Source organism: Tupaia chinensis, unplaced genomic scaffold (genome assembly GCF_000334495.1).
Source record: "Tupaia chinensis unplaced genomic scaffold, TupChi_1.0 Scaffold000503_1, whole genome shotgun sequence".
NCBI lineage: Eukaryota > Metazoa > Chordata > Mammalia > Scandentia > Tupaiidae > Tupaia > Tupaia belangeri.
In genome coordinates, this window is record NW_006160015.1 from 701,367 (window position 1) to 715,953 (window position 14,587).

Here is a 14,587-nt window from a genome sequence, read left to right on the forward strand (position 1 = left end):
AGGAGACCACTCTGGATCAAGTCCTGGTCTGCTCCTGTCCAGCAACATGGCAGGAGTAACACACGGAGACACTCCGCATCTCATTTCCGTATCTACGAAGCAAAACATCTGTATCTGAGGACTTTCTTTGGCCATGCCTGGCACACGTACAGATCTAGGGTGGATGGACAGGTAGACAGGAAAGACATCTAGTTGGGCTATCTGGCCCCAACATGGGTGAAATCAGGGTTATTTGGTCCAGCCATGGTGGCACAGGCAGTAGGGGACCACTGGCGCCGTATGGGATGGTCTGGCATCCTGAACGCACCAGGAGCACTTAGGTGTGAGGTGCATCTCTGATTCTGAATGACTGGAGGGCTGGGGGATGATCCTAGCTTGGCAGGACCTGTCAGAGAACCCTGACTCTCTCTCTCATGAAATAAATATGGAAATAATTTTTTAAAAAAGAGAAATGTTCAGCATAAAGACTCTCCCTTTCATTGAATATATTGAGAAATATAGGAAAACTATCCTAAGCAAAAGTTTTGGCAGCTAATACACAATTGCCTGAATTGAGACTATTTTCGAACAACGAATAGATTTAGCAACTACTATGCATTTGAAAGTAGAACCTTTGAGATAAAGCATTGAATAAATGATGTGCAAGAAGTCACACTTGGTCTAAATCATTTGCAAATATAAGATAAATGATTTATCCATCGCCTACTGTGTGCAGATGCTGTTGTGGGGAGCTACACGGGGTTAAATAGCTTAAGTCAACACTCTGACGGAGTGTGAAACCTGCGGGGAACAGAGCGATACAGAATACACCTCCAGCACCTGCCAAATGGAGATACCCACTATGAAGCTAAAGAGCGTGAGGCAGGGCCCACGCAGAGGTGAGGGGAGCTACCACAGACAGGGCGGGTGCCCGGATGCGGCGGTCCGTCCCATAGTCCTCTGAACCTCCCTCTCCATCTCCAATGCCAGAAACTGGGGGTGTCCGCAATTCTGTCTGTGAGTGTCTTCCCTGCAGGAGCACGTGAAGGCTTATCTCAGGGTGAGCCGAAGTCCGGAGCGATCTTACCCTCTCAGCCTTCTCTGAGAGTCGGCTTCTGCAGAATCGAGAAAGGAAAGGCAGCCATCAGGAGCGGGCACGCAGTTGCCTAGGTGTTCTAGGCAGAGCCCTGAGCTGGGTGGGTGTACAAGGCAAGATGCCAGGAACGGCAACAGGCTGTGGGGAATAGTAAATAGGCTCTGGTTTTGAAGAGGAGGCAGCAAAACAAGAGGGAGACTGAGATAAGTATTATTTAGAAGATGAAAGAAAAATAGGCAGAGAGATTTCACCTGTGAGGATGCACAGAAAATTGCCTGGACAGCATGACATTAGAAATGCAGGTGAAAGAACATTGACAGGACGGGAAGGGAAGCTATTTCCGCCTGAAGGAGAATCAGGAACAAAGGCACAGGGAAAGGAGCCTGCAGACCTTGTCCAAGCAATCAGTAAAGTAGAACAGGAGAGATAACTTCTTACTCTGCGTAACGATCTTCATGGTATTTTCCTAAGGTCATACCTAGCAAGGCTGCCCAGGTGGGACTGTGAGCAGAAGCCCGGTCACTTGTTTTACAGAAGCAATTGCTCTAACTGAACAGGCAAGCCATGGGTGCGCAGAAGATGCAGAAAAGTTGCAAGGTTGGATTAATAAGGACCTGCCTTGTGGCACAGTCTGGTAGGGCTCCAAAGCGGGTGTTGTCTTGGGCTTTAAGATGAAGGCTTTATGCAGAGACGAGTTTGAAGCTGGTCCTTGCAGTAGGCATGGACCTATTTACTGATCCCTTTTGTGATCTGCTCAGGAAGCTTGGGTAGGAGTGCTCTGCCACTTCCTGGCCATGACCTCAGTGGTATTTCTCTCTCTCTGCCTCATTTTTCTTGTCTGCAAATACACAGCACCATCATAGGCATGCAGTCAATGCTACGATTATTTATTCTGCCTCTTTCTCCTTTTCTCCTTTGTTACTACTATCAGAATATCTTTCCTTTCCTGAAGACACCACTTTTAATTTCTCAGCCATGCTCATTCTCGGCCTGCTGTTCAGAGCAGCGCCACCTGCCTCCTCTACTTACAGACTCTTTAACAGCAAATAGCAACTGCATCTTTGGGATTGTAGCTAAGTTCTTGGAGACACTCAGACCTACACACTTTTCTTTCTACAGCCTTTCTTCTTTTTCTCTTGTTGTCTTTTTCTCTTTCTTTCTTCCTTTCTTTCTTTCTTTCTTTCTTTCTTTCTTTCTTTCTTTCTTTCTTTCTTTCTTTCTTTCTTTCTTTCTTTCTCTTCTTTTCCTTCCTTCCATTTCTTCTCTTTCTTCTTTCTCTTCTCTTTCTTTCTTTTTTTCTCTTTCTTTCTCTTCCCTTTCTTTCTTTTTCTTTTTCTTTTCTTTTTTTTTTGTTTGCCATAGGGTACTTGTGCTCACTGAAGAGAGACAGGGAGAAGGAAGGTGAGAAATCACTCCTTATGCGAGTTGCCCATGCCACAATCCCTTTTCCTCTGTTCTCCTCTCAGGATTTTGGCCACACACTGAAAGGCGCCCAGTGTAGTTTTCAAGTTGCCAGCTCCAGGACCCGAACCACGGTCAGCCATGTGGAGGTCTAGTCCTTAACCATCAAGCCTCCTGCTGACCCCATCTGCTAACTTTCCATAGCAGGTTTACACACGCATCCTCACTGAGACTCTAAAGCATGTAGAAAACAGAAAAATTGCTAAAGGAATTAACTGTGATCTTTTTTCACCTGCAAAATGTGAATAGTAATGTATGTACCTCAGAGGACCGTTGTGGGGATTAAATAAATGAACGTAGGTGAGGTTGCAATGTTGCCTGGCCCATCATAAATGTTAGCTGTTACTGTTAGCTTTATTGTTCACTCATCTTAACCTTGAAAGAATACTTTCACCCCCTAACTGGCCACTAATATGGAACTCCAATATCAAAATGATCAAATGGCTCCATTTACTTAGAAGTTGCCACCATAATTATAGGGAGAGATGGCACAGCAATGAAAACACCCAAGTAGACTATTAAATCCACAGGGTCTGGATTGACAGAACAATTATCTTGTCTCTAAATGAACATTTTCTACCAGTTATAAAACCACCCCATCCATGTCCAATTTTTTCCATTCAATAGCTTTCATATTTCATCAATCTTTTTTGTGTTCCATGTGTCGTTGAATCATATGTCTTTGTCAGTTAAAATAGACAACTAAATAACACCCACATTTTCATTGTCATTAGTTGAGAAATTCAATTGAAACCATTTTTTATTTCCTGGAAGATTGCTCACTTTTGATATTTTCAACACTTTCACATTTGTGCCTCTTGTAATTAGCAATATTGAAAAACCTACTGATGATTCAAAATGTTCAAATGAACATAAGGTTTGATCTAAAAGCCAAAGCCTATAATTGGAGAAATTTTCCGAGGTTTTTACACTCTGTGGAGATTTTCTTGATATTTCTTTCTAATCCACAGGGACAGAAATGTTATTATCCACCCAGTTAGAAGGCTTATTATCAGGAACCAAAGATAAAATAGGATATATGTCAGATTCTGGTTTTATTATGCGATAGTTTCTAACCCAAGACAACTTCTCACCACCACCTATAGTATTTTAGCCAGTTTCTCCTGGATCTAAGCTGGGTTTATCCTAGCAAATACATTCCCATTTTACTACTCAAAGTAACAACCACATTAAGGATAGCAAATCTGCTGTAGAAATACAATAAACAAAATAAAACATTATGCTCTATTCTAGAGCTCTGCTGAAATTACTTCGAGATGATATGTCCTGTTAGATCATTCTCATTGTCCTCTCTTTGGTTTTCACATTAGAAATCTGACTAAAGAGAGGAAAGTCTATAGAAGATGCAGGTGCCTACATGGAGTACCTGTTTTATTTGCTTTTGTTTTTGATACACTATAAAATGTAAGGATTCCTTTACTTTGGGGCTATATATGTGTGTGTGTGTGTGTGTGTGTGTGTGTGTGCGTGCGTGCATTCATAAAAATAATAAATAAAATACCCATTTTTAAATAAAAAACGATAGACTTTTTTTTAAAGAAGTTCTTTAGCAGTAGAAATGGCTGACACAACCTGCTGTGTCCTTTTCTAAATTTCCATTTAATCACTGCACATCTTTACAGTGTACGGCATGGTTTTGCCACCATGAATACGGTGTACACTGGTCAAGTCCCCCAAAGCACAGGCGACAATCCCGAAAGCAGAGAAGTGGGGTGACATCAGGCTCGAAGCTTCTGCACATGGAAGGACACAATAATTAGGGTGAGAAGACACGCTCCGAATTGGAGAATATATTTGCAAACTCTGCCTCCGATTAGGAACCTCTGCGTTCCTTTCTCTGCCTTTGGTCCCAAACCCCGATGTACTTTAGTGAGGGACACTGAAGCCTAGCCAGATGAACTTCACTAAGATCTCTTGCAGCTGACGAGGCTGTCCAGGCTGTCTGGCTAGAAGTGATATACACCCAGTGCCGATCACATTTCCATAGAAAAGAGACTTAGCCCCTCCTCCCGCCCCTTGTCCTGTAGGCTAAGTCACAGATTGCTGCTAGTGGGCCAGCTCTGAACAAGGGGACAAGGACCGCGTCCTAAGGAATGGTAGAGAAAGGATGGCCCTGGCTGAGCTGGGGGGCACCAGCCTGTCCTCAATCCCTGTATGTGAAATAAATGCCATCTCCTCGGTTCGAGCCTCCGTGTTGTCAGCTTGTTTGCTACAGCTCTGTGGCCAGTCACTTCTATGTCACCCAGCAGCTGACTCTCCTAAATGACCCCACAATGCTTCTGGCATGTTACTTACTTTTTATTTTCTTTGGGAGAGGTTTTCGCTATAGGGCACATGCGCTCACCAGACAGAGGAAAACAGAGAGACAGAGAGACAGAAAGTGAGAAATCACCCCCAGGGTAGATGGCCACGCTACAATCCCTTCTCCATTCTCCTCTCGGGATCTTGGGCACGCACGCACACGCGCCCGGCGTGAGTTTAAGCCACTGGGTCTGGGACTCAAACCACGGTCAACTACATGGGAGTCCAGTGACATAGCCATTATGCTAACTGCTGGTCCCATGCCATGTTACTTACTAACCAGTTGATTTTATTTTATTATTTTAGACCAAAAATAAGTACAATTGAGATGTGATTACAACTGTATGCTTTTTGTTAATGTGACATTTCATTTAATACACTTTTTATTTTCTCAGTGGGTCATCCTCTTAATCTCATAGGTCATCCCGATAATGATGCGTTCATTGTTGTTCTGTGGGTAACAGTCCCTGTCTTTCAGAGGGTATTCCTCTATGTTAGACAATGATATCAATGAAGCATAACTTTGAGACTATTTCTAAAATTATCCTAAGAAGTAGAAAAGGAGTATCGACCTTTGTATACGATAGTTTTTCTATTTATAAATTGTTAATTTCTGTTCATCTCTTGTTATGTCCAGGTTATCAATTAATCTTCAAAAAGGATAAATAATAATATCTGAGTCTCTATTTCCTGAGGACGATTTGCCATTGCTTTCTCAAATAAAGGGTACACATTTTTGCATCACCACTTCATTGTCGCAACATTCTATAGAATTTTCTTCCTGTCCTCCTGTAATTTAATATGCTATACAAAATTAAATACCTGAGGCCATGCATATTCTTTAGAAACAATGTATTTCTTTTTCTTTTGTTTCATTTTTTTCCTGACAGGATACTTGCATGATTCTTTATCTTTTGGATTAAACTTCAGATACCCTCTGGGATGTTTGGGGTGCTCCCGGCCTGTCTTGTACATTTCTCACCCTGTCTTGGTATCAGTTATTTTCCCAAAAGTACTACCACCAGTGGTTCTCTTTCTGTAAATAAATTAGACCTTGAAATTAGTCCTCCCCACAGTCAGCATCCTTCCATGGTCTCCTTGGTTCCAGCCGCGTTGTCTTCCCAAGCTGTGTTCTGTGCATAGAGAACCGTGGAGAGCCATGAGGGTAAAAGATCTGTTGTAAGCAGTCATCTCCCACGACCAGGAGACTCCGCAGCCGGCGAGCTGAAGACCTCGGAGGGTCGCTGGTGTCAGTTCTACAAAAGCAGAAGAAGAGTACGGTTCCAGGCTGGCGAAGGCCAGATGATTTGTGACCCTCAGCTGTTCTGTCCATCCAGCTCTTGGCTTGACTGCATGAGGCCTGCTCACACCAGGGAAGGCAACCTGCTCACCCAGGCTCCAATGAAACACCTCAAAGACTCATCTGCAACGATGCTCGAGCACATGTCTGGGCACCCCACTGCCCAACAAAGCTGACATATAAAATTAACCATCACAGCAAGGTAATTAAATATCAGAGCTGGTTGAAATATTTAGATTTGTTTTGAAAGTAGGCAGTTTACTGAAGTTAGTAACACCCTCTGATGTGTTTTAGGGAAAACAACAACCAATAGCTTTTTGGATCTATTTTCACGTAGTTCAACATCATTTATCATATAAAACATTTTAAATGAGGTAAACATTTGTCAAAATAAGAATGGTTAAGTATATTTTAGATTCTAGTATATCGACATAATGAAACGCTATATAACTAGAAAAAAACAATGACTAAGTTAAAGCAATAGGAAATATCTTCAGGCGATATTGAGGCTCCAGACTGTGGCGAGGCAGTGAAACCTGACACTTTGTGAAGCTGTCCCACATGGGAAAGCTCTGGTTTGCCTCTGGAGACCGTACTGAACACGCCAGGCACCTGTGTGCCCAGATCCAGGGTCGGCTGAAGCCTGGGGTGGATTGTGGCATCAAGATCCTATTCGAGCAGACCAGCAGTTAGTGTAATGGCTATGTCACTGAACTCCCATGTAGCCGACTGCAGTTCGAGTCCCAGACCCGGTGGCTTAAACTCACACCAGGCGTGTGTGCATGCGTGCCCAAGATCCTGAGAGGAGAATGGAGGAGAAGGGATTGCGGTGTGACCATCCCCTTGGGGGAGTGATTTCTCACTTTCTGTCTCTCTGTCTCTCTCTGTCTGTCTGGCAAGCGCACGCACCCTGTAGCAAAAACCTCTCAAAAAAAAAAAAAGATCCTATTTGGAGTGCTGTCTCTCTTCATTACTCCTAAAAAATAAAGAAAGAAACTTTAAAAAGGATACATTAATTGCAAAACAGCCTGGTGCAGAACAGGTGTAGAGCCTGCTACCGTTCGTGTTAGACGTGAACAGGGGTCGCGGTTTTACCTGTGCACCCCACGCTCCAGAAGGATGCAGATGCTAGCATCATCGTTGCCCTTAGGGAGGGGAGCAGAGGTTCTGAACACGACCATTTGCGGTGGAGCCTTTTTAATCTTTTACATTTTAAAACATGAATAGTCTGAAGGTTTTGAAATCAAAATAACAAAATTGAAATCGGTGTTGAGAGAGACGAGAGAAATGAAAAGTTGGTTGTACCCCCAGCCCACGTTCTCCAAAGCATATCCTCGGACCACCCTCCAAGGAGCTCTCCCTCACAGGCCCAGCCTTCCTCTCATCCTGCCACCCACATTCTCCTCACTCCGAGAATACTCAGTCGGGTGGGGAGGCATTGCATTGTCATGAATCTTTTCTTCCTGGGTCACCGAATGGTGCGTGATATTCTTAAGAACAGGGGCAATTTCCTCAACCTCTTTTGACACCCACCGCTGAGCTCAGAAACACCCACACATGGCAGAATCCCTAAAATTAGCTTTGATGATGACGAAGCTTTTGCGATTTAACCGTAAATACTGACTAACATTTCCATAAAATGCTCCAAAATGCCAGTCTTAATATTTTATAGCTGTCCTGTCTCTGCACAGCCTTTTAAAACCTCATAAAATAAAAACACACCTCACAGCTTCAAAATGTAGGTTGTAAGCTACTGAAAATGTAAACAGATATGGCTTTCCATTATAGCAGGGCACAGATCTGTACAAAGAGTGCATTCCCATGAGACAGGTGTTGGAGAGCAAAGGCAGAGACCTGGCCGACGAATTTAAAGTTTCCCACATGCGCCACAAGCTTCAAATGTCACCCAAACTTTCTCCGAAAGCATATTACTAGTTCTTCAAGCCATTTTCAGAAATCAGTTTCTGCTAAAATATTAACTGCCTCTCTCCGTTTTCCTTTCCCCTCTCAGTAAGGAAACTCAATAGAAATACAATTTCATTTTTTCAGTTAGGGTGAATACAGAATCCAGGGCCATCTGTGTGGGTAGTTTGCAAGAAGGGAAAAGAAGAACACACAGAAGTGAGGAATAATAAACTATGTTAAATATTGGGAAATTACATCTCTTTTTTTGGGGGGTGAGAGGATTTTGCTATAGGACACGTTCGCTCACCAGAAAGAGAGACAGAGAGACAGAAAGAGAGAAATCACCCCCCAGGGGGAATGGCCACACTACAATCCCTTCTCCTCCATTCTCCTCTCGGGATCTTGGGCACGCATGCACATGTGCCTGACATGAGTTTAAGCCACCAGGTTCGGGACTCAAACCATAGCTGACTACATAGGAGTCCAGAGACATACCCGTTACGCTAACTGCTAGTCCCAAGGTAAATTACATCTTTCTAACTTCCTGAGTGACTTAGAAATCCAGAGCACACATCCATCCAATCTGACAGGATGCATATTCTCTACGACACACAAACATCACTGGCAACATTTATGGATCCATGAACTTAAATTTTCAATCTGAAATTAGGAAGCTCCAAACCCTTCCAGAGATGATGGGGAATTAAGGATGCGAGTTCATGTTTAAGCAGACAAGCCTCTACAATAACATACATAGATGAAGTGTGGTTCAGGATGCCGACCATGTGCACTGCAGGGCAAAGGTCACTGTGCGGCACATGGTGCAGCTCACTGTGGGAAGTGGGATGCAGGTCACTGCGGAGAGGAATCAGATCACTGTGGGGTTGAGAGCTTGGTGCACTGCATGGTGCAGGGTGCAGAGCTTTATATACTGTAGGGTGAAGATCACTGGATGGTGTACAGTGTAGACCAGAGTGTGGTGGAATCTGTAGATCGCTGTGTGGAGTGGGGTCGGAGTCTTATGCAGTGTGGGGACCACTGTGCCCTGTAATCTGGAGATCACCGTGTGGAGTGGGGTTGGAGCCTTATGCAGTGTGGGGACCACTGTGCCCTGTAATCTGGAGATCACCGTGTGGAGTGGGGTCGGAGTCTTATGCAGTGTGGGGACCACTGTGCCCTGTAATCTGGAGATCACCGTGTGGAGTGGGGTCGGAGTCTTATGCAGTGTGGGGACCACTGTGCCCTGTAATCTGGAGATCACCGTGTGGAGTGGGGTCGGAGTCTTATGCAGTGTGGGGACCACTGTGCCCTGTAATCTGGAGATCACCGTGTGGAGTGGGGTTGGAGCCTTATGCAGTGTGGGGACCACTGTGCCCTGTAATCTGGAGATCACCGTGTGGAGTGGGGTCGGAGTCTTATGCAGTGTGGGGACCACTGTGCCCTGTAATCTGGAGATCACCGTGTGGAGTGGGGTTGGAGTCTTATGCAGTGTGGGGACCTCCGTGCCCTGTAATCTGTAGATCACTGTGTGGGGTGGGGTTGGAGTCTTATGCAGTGTGGGGACCTCCGTGCCCTGTAATCTGGAGATCACTGTGTGGAGTGGGGTTGGAGCCTTATGCAGTGTGGGGACCACTGTGCCCTGTAATCTGGAGATCACCGTGTGGAGTGGGGTCGGAGTCTTATACAGTGTGGGGACCACTGTGCCCTGTAATCTGGAGATCACCGTGTGGAGTGGGGTTGGAGTCTTATGCAGTGTGGGGACCACTGTGCCCTGTAATCTGGAGATCACCGTGTGGAGTGGGGTCGGAGCCTTATGCAGTGTGGGGTCCACTGTGCCCTGTAATCTGGAGATCACCGTGCGGAGTGGGGTCGGAGTCTTATGCAGTGTGGGGACCAGTGTCCACTTAGTGTGCAGGGACACCACTGAGTACAGACATTGTCATGTGTGTGGCAGTTGGATGCCACCTTGCATAGGGGCAACCCTGTGTTTCGTTATTTGCTTTTCTGTTTGACCCTCAGTGTGTGCCTATGAGCACTTATCTCTAGGTAGATGTTTGCTGAGTGCACTGTGTGCAAACAACAGAAAGCAGAGAATACTGAGGACATGACTCTGCCTTTACCGTGTCACCTCTGATGCAGCAGCAGAAAACCGAGTGTTCTAGGAACATACACAAGACAAGGCCACAATGACTGCGACAGAGACCTCGTCTGAAATGTTCCCGGGAAGAACTGCTAAGGAAGAGCAGAAGAGCAGAGGATGCACAGGAAGAAGGCTCAGTGCTGTGTGTTGCAGGAGCGAGTGCACCGGGCTGTGGCAGTGACGTCCTTGCTAGGCTGTTGTGGATAAAGGTGCAGCCAGGAGCATGCTTCCCGCACAGTGGGTGAGGAGCCAGGGTGACAGGATCACTTGGGAGGCTTCATTTAAGTTGTTTTTTTTTTTTTTCTTTTTTTGCAGAGGTTTTTGCTACAGGGCATGTTCGCTCCCCAGAAAGACAGAGAGAGACAGAGAGACAGAAAGCGAGAAATCACCCCCCAGGGGGGATGGTCACGCCACAATCCCTTCTCCTCCATTCTCCTCTCTGGATCTTGGGCATGCAAGCACACACACCCGGCGTGAGTTTAAGCCACCGGGTCCGGGACGCGAACCGCAGTCAAGTACATGGGAGTCAAGCGATGTAGCCATTATGCTAACTGCTGGTCCCCATTTAAGTAGATTTTTGAGACTTGCCCCACTGAACAAGAGTCTCTGGGAATATACATGCTGACTACTAATCCCAGGTGACTGTGAACTGCGTAAAGGTTGGAAACTGCTGTCACAGGATGGGTAACATGAGTGTGGGCCTGGGGAAGCAGACTGAGCCGTGTGAGTGGTGGGGGCAACTGGTAGGAAATTGTGACCCAACTCGCTAGTCGCCTGGTCACACTGGGGCCTGCTCCTGAGCTCATCAGAGTAGAAGTGAGCGGAAATACCTGTTGCCTGAAAGCAGGTGCGAGGATCAGAAACAAAAGCAGGGGACGGAGAGGAAGTCTAAAACCAGCTGCCAAATCAAGCTGGTGGAAGTCCTGTGGGCCTCATCCCACCCTCCTGGGTCTCCTGAGAGGTGGGGCAGTCACGTGGTGCACAGTCTGAGCTGGAAGCAGGACAGGGGACTCTGCTGCTATGGCACACAGATGAGAACGGTATATTTCTCAGGCAGTAAGGGAAACCCAGCTCTACACAGTTCACGGCATTTAGCTCCCACCGCGGGAAAATCTCAGATAAAGAGTGTTCAATGCAGGTCTGCTTCCTGCCACATCCCTCACAAACTTCTCACTGCAGCATTGCCCATCGCGTGTCCTCACGTACCTTCCAGGACTGTACCCCACCTGTTTTGATGCATAACACAGATGAACCCGCGCCTGGCACCCCGTCCCTTTGCCCATGCCAAGCTCTGAAACGAGAGCCCCTGCCGACTTGTGCCAACCTACAGCTCCTCACCTGCCTGGTCCTTCAAGGCCATTTCCAAATCCAGCTCCTTCCAAAAGCTTTCTGATCCCTCTTCTCTGAGTCTTCACAACCTCTTGCGAAGACCTCACGTCCTGCCTATTTGCGTGTACACTGATCTGACTGGGCAGGAAACACCCAGAACATCAGTTCTACCCTGCAGTCACCACTGATTTTCTTTCTGGAAGCTTACAGCAGATGCTCAATAGTCACTCAGCTAAACAAGACTATAAACCCTGAAAGATTCCACGCGAGGTGCATAGTGCAAAATCGCTTCTTAAGTGCACAACTGTCTTGCTTCAAGAAGGCGTGAATAAGACAGCAAAACCTCATGGAAATGTGAGGGTCCTCACCACAGACCTTCGCGATTGGAGCCGTGCTCTGTTCCCTGGGACTCCCCCACAACTGGAAGGCGGGCGGGTCCCTTCCACCCTGATCTGGCCCCTGCACCCATCGGGCACCGATAGCACCAGTGTGAGCACTTCGGGAGGCAGACACCCCAGTCAGTCGGTCTTTGTCTGGACACAGAGCTCTTCATGGAAACTGTGTATTCAAGGCACCAGTAAGTGTCAGCCGAGAGTGAGCGAAATGATTGATTGCCCACTTCTCTGCAAGAATATTATTTGGAACAAAAAGCCTCATTACCTTGCCACTGACACAAAAACAGAGTGAGCTGATGGCGTCCTCTGATTACCCACCGAGGGTGTTCCTCTAACTTCATCTGGAGCGCTCCCTTCCTGGGTTTCCCGGCCCCATATGATTACCCTTGACTGCCAGGCTTTAGAAGTGGGGTGGTTAGTTTATAAATTAGCCACACTGTGCCTTAGGAATGGGCCACTGGGATCCCCCAGCAGGAGCCTGGGGAGCTCCAGGACTTGGGCCTACCGGTGTGGGAGGGAGATTATCCTATGGGCGGGGCACAGTCGGGAGCCTGCACAGGCTTTGGAGAGCTCAGACGCCTTTGACTGGCTCCTGCTGTGATGGAATTCAGAAATCATCTATCGCCTCCAGCTGACGATTTCTAACGCTGCTGACTATTGTAGTTTATTGAAGCCAGGACCTGGAACTGGCGTGCACCGAACAGAGACCAGACACGGAAGTCTTCGTTCCTTTCATCAAGAGCTGGAGTGCATTTTCTCGGCAGGCAAATGTACGACGTGTCGTACCATGGACACTCCAGGAAGATCAGAACTATAGCTTCGCCTTCTCCTTTTTAAACTGTTCGTACTATCCCTGGGGCTGCCCACATCCAGAAAGATGAAGACACTGTGTAAACAATAAAGAAGGGCCGTAGTTGGATGTATTACGTCTGCCCGTTTTATTGATGGAAACAGAACAGGATGTTTCATCTGACTCTGAGCCAGAAACACTCAGCTCTCACGGAAAGAACTGGTTCAAGTATACAGATGGAAGGAAAAGATGGGACAGATGGTGGCACAGCAGTAAAATGCAGTGTTCCACGAGGCTGAGCCACATGGGAAGGTTGCTGGTTCAAGTCTGGAGGCCTCCCTGAATTACTGGGCATGTGTGTGCCGTGATCGGGGGCTGGCTGAGACTTGGCATGGGTTGCAATGTTCGTGCCCTGTTTGGGGCACGGTATCTATGTCTCTGTCTCTCTCCCTCATGTGATAAACTTTTCACTAAAGGAAAATAAAATGCCTAGAGTCAGCAGGTGTGGTTTAGAGAACAGTCTGGCTTTGGGTGAAGCAGGAGTCGTGGCGCCATCTGCCAGGCCTTCACCACACCACAGTCTCCTTTGTGCGGGGCTGCCTGCGTGGCAGAGCCAGTCTGCAGACCCTCCCTCTGCCCTCTGTCCACTCATGTGGCCCAACTCTGCTGCCATCACACCTGCACGGTCTATGAGGGTCTGAGAAGAACTACAGTCCAGATTTGACATTACCTTTCCCTGTTTCCGTGTAGAATACTTTCAACGTCAGAGAACAGGCAACTCTTGGGTACAGGCAGGTGGGGGTCCCTGGTTGGAGGATTAATCAGAGCAAACATTTTAGAAAGCAGCTTTGGAAATGGCTCTGCTGCAATAGGTCTGCTTCTGAGGATCCCACCTGAAACGAATCTAAAATGTGACCAGGTGTTCAGTAGCAGCTTACTGGAGCATCTGGGACACTGGTACCTTCTCAGGGCCCTGGGCCTTTGCAGTGGTGGCAGCCCCTTCTCCAAGGAGTCATGTGGATGGAATGAACGACTTCCCACGCGGCTGGGTCAGTCGCGATGATGCCTTAGACAGAATCACCACGTGCGTATGTCTCGGGCTCTAGAAGGCGAGCTCTCCGCACCTCTGCCAATCCCGTGCCGTGCTGACAGTCACTTTGCCGTCTCCCAACTGACAAACAGGCACAGAGGAGTCACTGAAGACTGTCTCCACGCTGGCAAGGCTACCAAAGCAGAAGTCTCTACCCCGGCATTTCAAGGCCAGAGTTTGAGTATAATATTTTTAAATTTTTAATGGAAAAATAATTTTGTATATAGTATAGGAGATGTTGTGATGTATGTGGGGTCTTAAAAAGCTTCAAAAAAATTCATATTATGAAAAGGATTGTAAATGGATTTCAAAATGTTTTGAACCAAAATAAACCTGTGCTTTAATTCCATTTCCTTCCGAACTTTATGAAGTACTCTCGTGTGTTTACAGTTTGAGTAGGAAACCACTTCCTTTAATTGTGAGAGAATCCACTCTGTGCACGTGCAAATACATTTCCTCACTGAGACCCATGGCCGTAATGAGCTCCACGAGACATGTAGCCATTGGTGAGGAGGGTGGGAAAGGGCTGGCATTCAACAAAGGGTGAAGTAATACAAATTACAAATAAATTTTATACTTAATGGTACATACCTTTAGTCCTGAAAGATCCCAGAGAACATCAGGTCCCCACGGACCCTGGAAATCCTGCCCAAAGGTAGTGATGTGTCCCTCCACCTTAGTCAACGTGACAACTAGAACTGATTCATTCTCTTCTCTTTTCTTTTTTCTTTTCTTTTTTTTTTTTTTTTTTTTTTTGTGAGGTTTTTTGTATAGGGGTGC